The following is a 6259-nucleotide window of genomic DNA, read 5'->3' as shown; positions in this document are numbered from 1 at the left end:
CAGCCTGCGCAGGCTTTGCCAGGCCAAACATCCCTTTTGTCCAGGTGATGACTACACAACACAGAACCAGACTTGAAATTTTCCTTAGTGATTTCTAAACTAGAAGTTTTGTTTCAGAAAACAAACCTGCCATGCACAGTGCCTGAAAGATCTAGGGGTCGTTATACCTTCAGTTACCTACCCTGGCCCTTCAACTCACAAATAAAAAATGCTGGAACTGAGGCTTTTTTTTTCCTTTTTTTAAATCTTGAGGTCAGAACGATATTACAGCATGCAGGGCATTTCCCTTGCACACAGCTGCCCTGGTTCGATGCCCGGCATCCCATGTGGTCCCCTGGCCCACAGCAGGATGCAGTGAGAAAGTTCTTCCAACTGACACACTGGCCAGTGATGCACCAAGGGAGCAGGGGGTCTAACCGCAGGAAGAGGAAGACTTCTCCAGGTTGCTCTTTGGTCAGGCAGCATTTGTTCTTCCTGAGCACTTTGGAGCCCTGGTGTCACCAGCCTCTCTCCTTCCTCCAGAGACCGAGGATGCCCTTAACCCCATTGCCACTTCCAGCACCTAGGTAGATGCGGCCATAGTGGCAAAGGTTCAGGATCTCCCCCGGTGGTATCCATTTGACTCTTTCATCAGTATCTGTTTGTTAATAATAATTTATAAATGCTTACATTACACAGGCTTTCTTGGTTTCACTTGAGGTGTGTGAGTTGTGGCTTTTGGCCAGAGAGGAAATGCAAAGCAGACAGTGGATTCTGCTGCTTCTGCTGGTGTCCTGTGCGCAACTCGCTGTACCCTTGAGCATATCAAAGTGGAGCAGAGCTATGACATGTCTCTAAGGCTGAGAACGAGGACTCGGGGTTTATTCTGCCCAGAAACAAACGTTAGTGCATTTTAAACAAACACTGTTGTCAAAATCCCTGAACCGACCACTTGTAGGATGAAATTGCTTGGTTTTTGTACTCCTCTGAACTTTTAAATAATAGGTCATTTCTCTTACCCAACCGCAAATGGGTCCTCTTTGACAGGGGACAAGAGATAGCTCTTTGGCTGACCGTGACTGCTGCCCACAGCTACAGTTCTAACAGGCAACACATGAAGGGATAAGTGAAAATACAAATTCCAAAGTGTTCCAAAAGTCATACACGTTTATAAAACGTTTTATAAAATGGGGAGAGTAACCTTGTGATTTACAATAAAAAACACTTGATCACTTGATATCCCGTTACTCATCAGTTTGCTCGAGCGGGCGCCAGTAACGTCTCCATCCATCCCTGTTGCGAGCTAGCGTAGCTGAACGGCATGTGCTCATTCTAGTAACACGAAGAGCCTCAAACAGATCATTCAGGGTCTTGACGAAAAAGTCTGACCATCTAGTGGGTGGGCGGCCACGTGATCTTTCGACATCCCGTGGAATCCAGTTGGTATGGCTCTAGTACAGCGGTCGTCTTCAAATATCATTACGTGTCCAGCCCATCTGATTTTCGAAGCCTTGGCAAACGAGACAGTGTCCCTGATTCTTGAGCATTGATGGAGATTGGAACTCCAGATTCTTTCTCTCATTTTAGTGAAGCGTGATACTCCAAGCATAGCTCTTTCGATTTCTCTTTGAGAGAACTGAATAGAGTTCTCATCCTGTTTTCGTAAGGCCCTGGTCTCTGAGGTATATGTTAATGCAGGAAGTACAGTGGAATCGAAGAGATGTGCTTAGAGCTGGAGGTTCTTCGTCCTCTTAGTTATTTCTTCAATACTCGTGAAGGCGTTCCAACCTACTCTCTTCCTCCTGTACAACTCAGGTGCCAGGTCATTCGTCATGTTGACTTCTCAACCTAGGTACACATAACTGTTGCATTCGGAGGTGGTCATTTTGTTGAGAGCAAATGCAGCGTCAGGAACAAGATTGTTTCTCATGAACATTGTCTTCATGAAATTCAGCTGGAGTCTGACCTTTCCACACTCATGGTCAAAGTCTACAAGCCTTTGTGCCGCTTGGCTGATGTTTGGTGTTATTAGGACAATGTCATCAGCAAAGTGAAGGTGATGTAGTTGCCGACCATCTATTTTCACTCCCATTCCTTCCCATTCCAGTCATAGCATGACATTCTCGAGGGTGGCACTGAAGAGTTTCGGTGAAATAGTATTACCCTGCCGAACCCCTCTCTTGACATCCATGATCACTCCTTTGAAGAATTGTGAGATCCTGGTAGTGAATCCGTAATTCAGCTCATGGAGGATCCTGATGTATTGAGTTTGAATGCCCTGATTGGCTAGGGCTTCAATGACCGCTTCCGTCTGAACAGAATCAAAGGCCTTCTTTAAATCAATGAACGTAAGACAGAGCAGCATCTTGAAATCCCGAGAAACCTCAATGAGCTTGGTTATTGTGTGGATATGGTCGATTGTGATAAATCCTTTTCAGAAACTGGCTTGCTCGCACAGTTGTTCTTCATCTAGTGTTCTACTACTCCTATTCAGGATGACTAGAGTGAACAGCTTATAGATGACAGACAATGGGCAGATCGGGCGATAGTTGCCAATGTCATGGATGTCTCCCTTCTTGTACAGTAGTACAGTCCTGCTGGTTTTCCATTGGGATGCAACCTTGCATTCAGACAGGTAGCATGTGAAGAGCCGAGTCAGCGTATTGATGAGTACTGATGGCAGGTTCTTCAGGTGTTTGGGTCTGACCTTGTCTGGGCCAGGTGCTATTCGATGCTTTACCGATGAAATGGCGTGTCGGATTTCAGAAGGCAGAACTTTGGGAATGATATATCCATCCTACAGATTTGGTATGTAGGCAGGTGGATGTGGCTATCAAAGAGATCGAGTAGAAGTCATGGATAATCTTCTCCATTACCCTTCTGGAAGATGTGATAGATCCATCAGGAGGTTGGCCGGGGGGCAGTCATCTTGGTCTTGTAGTTGGCAAAGGACAGACGGGTGTTGCAAATGCTTTTCCCAGCTTCAGCCACATCTGCCAGCAGTGCTGCTCCTCTGTCTTTGAGGTCTTCCTTTATTGCTTCTCTTCACTGCTTTGCAAGCTTGGACGCTCGCTTGTGGTTGCCTGAGGCTTGCGCCAAGCCACATTGGCGAATGAGCTCAAGAGTTTTCGAAGAGAGTCATCTTTTTGTGGCTATCTCTCTCTCGTCGTTCCTTGCACAATCGTGGAGGTGTTGAACCAGTCGATCCTCATCAATGTTGTCAACAACAGCATCTTCCCATATTTCTGCAATAGTGCCAAAGACCTCCCAGTTGGTGGTCATTCTGGGACTTCTCTTCTTAAACTTTGCAGATCTTTCTCCCCACTCTGTGAAGTGGAATTTTGCACGAAGGAGACAGTGGTCCAATCCCATTTGGAATTTTGGGACAACAGTGACATCGGGAAAGCAAATCTGTCGATTGAATATGATGTGGTCAATTTTATTGTGGAACCACCGGGAAACTCCTATATCCAACATTTAGATTCGGCCTTCTGGAACTGTGAATTATGATGGATGGTCTTGGTCAACATGATGAACTCAGACAGTCTGTCACCTTGTTCGTTCCATTCTAGGCCATGGTTCCCAAAGTGGAGTTCTTCGGCTTATCTTCATGGTCCTATCTTGGCATTAAAATTACCAAGAATGATCTTGCAGAAGGTGTGGTCCTCTTTATAGAACTTCTCCAGCTCCATGTAGAACTCAATTTCTCCTTTATCATATTGGATGTTGATGAATAGACAATGAAGATAGAAACAGCCTGCAGTGAGCCACATCTATTCAAGTGTAATCGTCTGATTCAGGTTGTTAGGCATTCGAATGAATCAATGCTCATTGCCAAGTTCGTGTAGATAAGGACACTGAAGCCTCTGATGCCTCTTTTGTCACATGTTCTGAGGAACAGTTCTTCTGTGTCGAATACGGCTTGATGTGATTGATGCTTTCTTGTCTTGGTCAGACCAATGATGTTGTATTGGACTTTTCGCGCTTGTACCATCAGGTCCTCGATGGGTGCATCTGATGCCAGCATACGAGCATTGAAAGTACACACAATCATTTTTTTCCATTTTTATATTTATTTATTGAATCACTGTGGGAGAATTTACTAAGCTTTCAGACTTAAGTCTCTGTCATACAATGATCAAAGACCTTTCCCTTCACCACTACTCATTTTTCACCACCACGAACCCCAGTATACTCCCCTCCCACCCCTCCAAATGCCTGTGAGGCAGATGATTTCTACTTAACTCTTCTCTACATTGATTACATTTATTTTTTCAACAAAAGATGCACCATTATTGCTTAGAATTCCCCCCCCAAACAATCAGAATTGCTGAAAAGGCATTGTAAAATATATTGTTTTCTATAGCTGGTTATGAGAATCATATAATGTTACATGGCCACGATTTTGGATTTCTGCAAAGAGCCAGATAATTACGAGATTGGTTTCTGTGTGTCTGGGGTTATGGCCATGCTGGAGAGCCGCTCGTGAGACTGCAGTTGCCCCATTACCATTAGCTCATAACTGGCTTTCCTATAAGATCTGAGGCGGCGGCCATTGTGCTGCCAGGAGGGAAAAAGGCGGAAGGGAGCAACACCCTTTCCCTCCTGGGGAGGCATGGTACCGTAGTTTAACGCATAGTCCATTCACTTTTCTGCCACAAGCTGCCGGGTTCTGGATTAAGTCCTTTTGCCTCTGGAGCCATGGCCATGCCAGAGAGTCGCTTGTGGGCGGCAATTTGTGACCTCAATAGGGCGTAAAGAACGAGCCGTTACCGTCCCCCTTCCCATGAGACTACAGTTGCGCCTTCACTGCCAGTTCATACCTGGCTTTCCAATAAGATCTGAAACGGCGGCCACTTGCTGCCAGGGGGGGAAAAGGCGGAAGGGAGCAACACCCTTTCCCTCCTGGGGAGGCATGGTGCCGTAGTTTAATGCATGGTCGATTCACTTTTCTGCTGCAAACTTCCGGGCTCTGGATTAAGTCCTTTTGCCTCTGGAGCCATGGCCGTGCCAGAGAGCCACTTGTGGGGGCAACTTTTGACCTCAGTAGGGCGTGAAGGAAGAGCTGGTACCACCCCCCTTCCATTGGACTGCAGATGCCCCGTCACCACTGGCTCATATCTGGCTTTCCAATAAGGTCTGAGCCGGTAGCCACCTTGTGTGCAGTCCAGATGCATTTCTGCCAAAAGCCGCTGGGTCTCAAGATTTGTTTCTGAGTCTCTGGTATCATGGCTATTAATCACCTTGATCAGGAGCCAGAGAGGCCGTTTGTAGGTGGCGACTCGGGGTCTCGTTGGCATGGGGAGAAAGAGTCGGCTCCATCCCCATGTGGTGAGGCCCCGTGTGTCCCGTCACTGCAGGCCCAAACCTGACTGTCTAGTGGCCTCTAGAGGATGGTAGTCACAAGGCTGCCAGGGGAACAGGCCAAGGCATGAAACCTATTCCCACCTGGAGTGGCCCAGCACCAGTAACCTACTGCAGGAACAGGACAAATTTCTGCCAAAAGCCTTTGGGTTCCGAGATTCGTTTCTGAGATCTGGGATCATGGCCATTAAGCAGTTCTATCAGGAACCAGAGAGGCCATGCCTCCAATTATATAGCTCAGCCAGAGGTGGTTTGTGGGTGTGTCTCCCACATACCTAACTTTTGGCCGTTTACTTTCTTGGTAAACTTTGCCCCAAGTTTTTGGTGTCTGGCAAAAGGCACGGCCCAATTTTGGGGTATCTGAAAGTCTGATGTTGCCAGGGTGCTGATGCACTCACCTCACAGGTACAGATTGACCTGCTGGCAGCACCATACCCCCAAACAATCATTTTTGCCTTTCTTTGTTTAGGCAGCCTGTTCGGCCTTGAGATTTTATCAGCCTCTCCTTCCTCATCCTTCTCAATGCTGCCGTATTGGTGATTCCTTCATGGTCAGGGGAATGAAACCCATTGTAATTACTGGTTTGGACATATTGAATACACAGCGGATAGCCTGCCAGGATCTGCTGTGTGGGCAGAATACTCTAGGTAGCTTGCTAGGCTCTCTGAGAGAGGGATAGAAGCTTTTTGGGTGGCCTCTAATGGCCCTTGTAGGTGTTCCCGTGGTTCAAACCATATTTGAACCCTACCAAAATCAAGTATTACAAATGTTCATCAATCTTAGACAAAACCCACTTTTACCATGACTTAAGCTGCTGTGCCATACAGTTTGGCCCTCAGGTATGTCAGACATGAACAAGAAATCATTCTGCAGACAGACACGTGAAAATAAAGCCTCAGCCTCATTGGGGCTTGGG

Source organism: Sorex fumeus, unplaced genomic scaffold (assembly GCF_029834395.1).
Source record: "Sorex fumeus unplaced genomic scaffold, SorFum_2.1 ptg000033l, whole genome shotgun sequence".
Classification (NCBI taxonomy): domain Eukaryota; kingdom Metazoa; phylum Chordata; class Mammalia; order Eulipotyphla; family Soricidae; genus Sorex; species Sorex fumeus.
The sequence above is the reverse complement of the archived record's forward strand: the minus strand, read 5'-3'. Positions refer to the sequence as shown.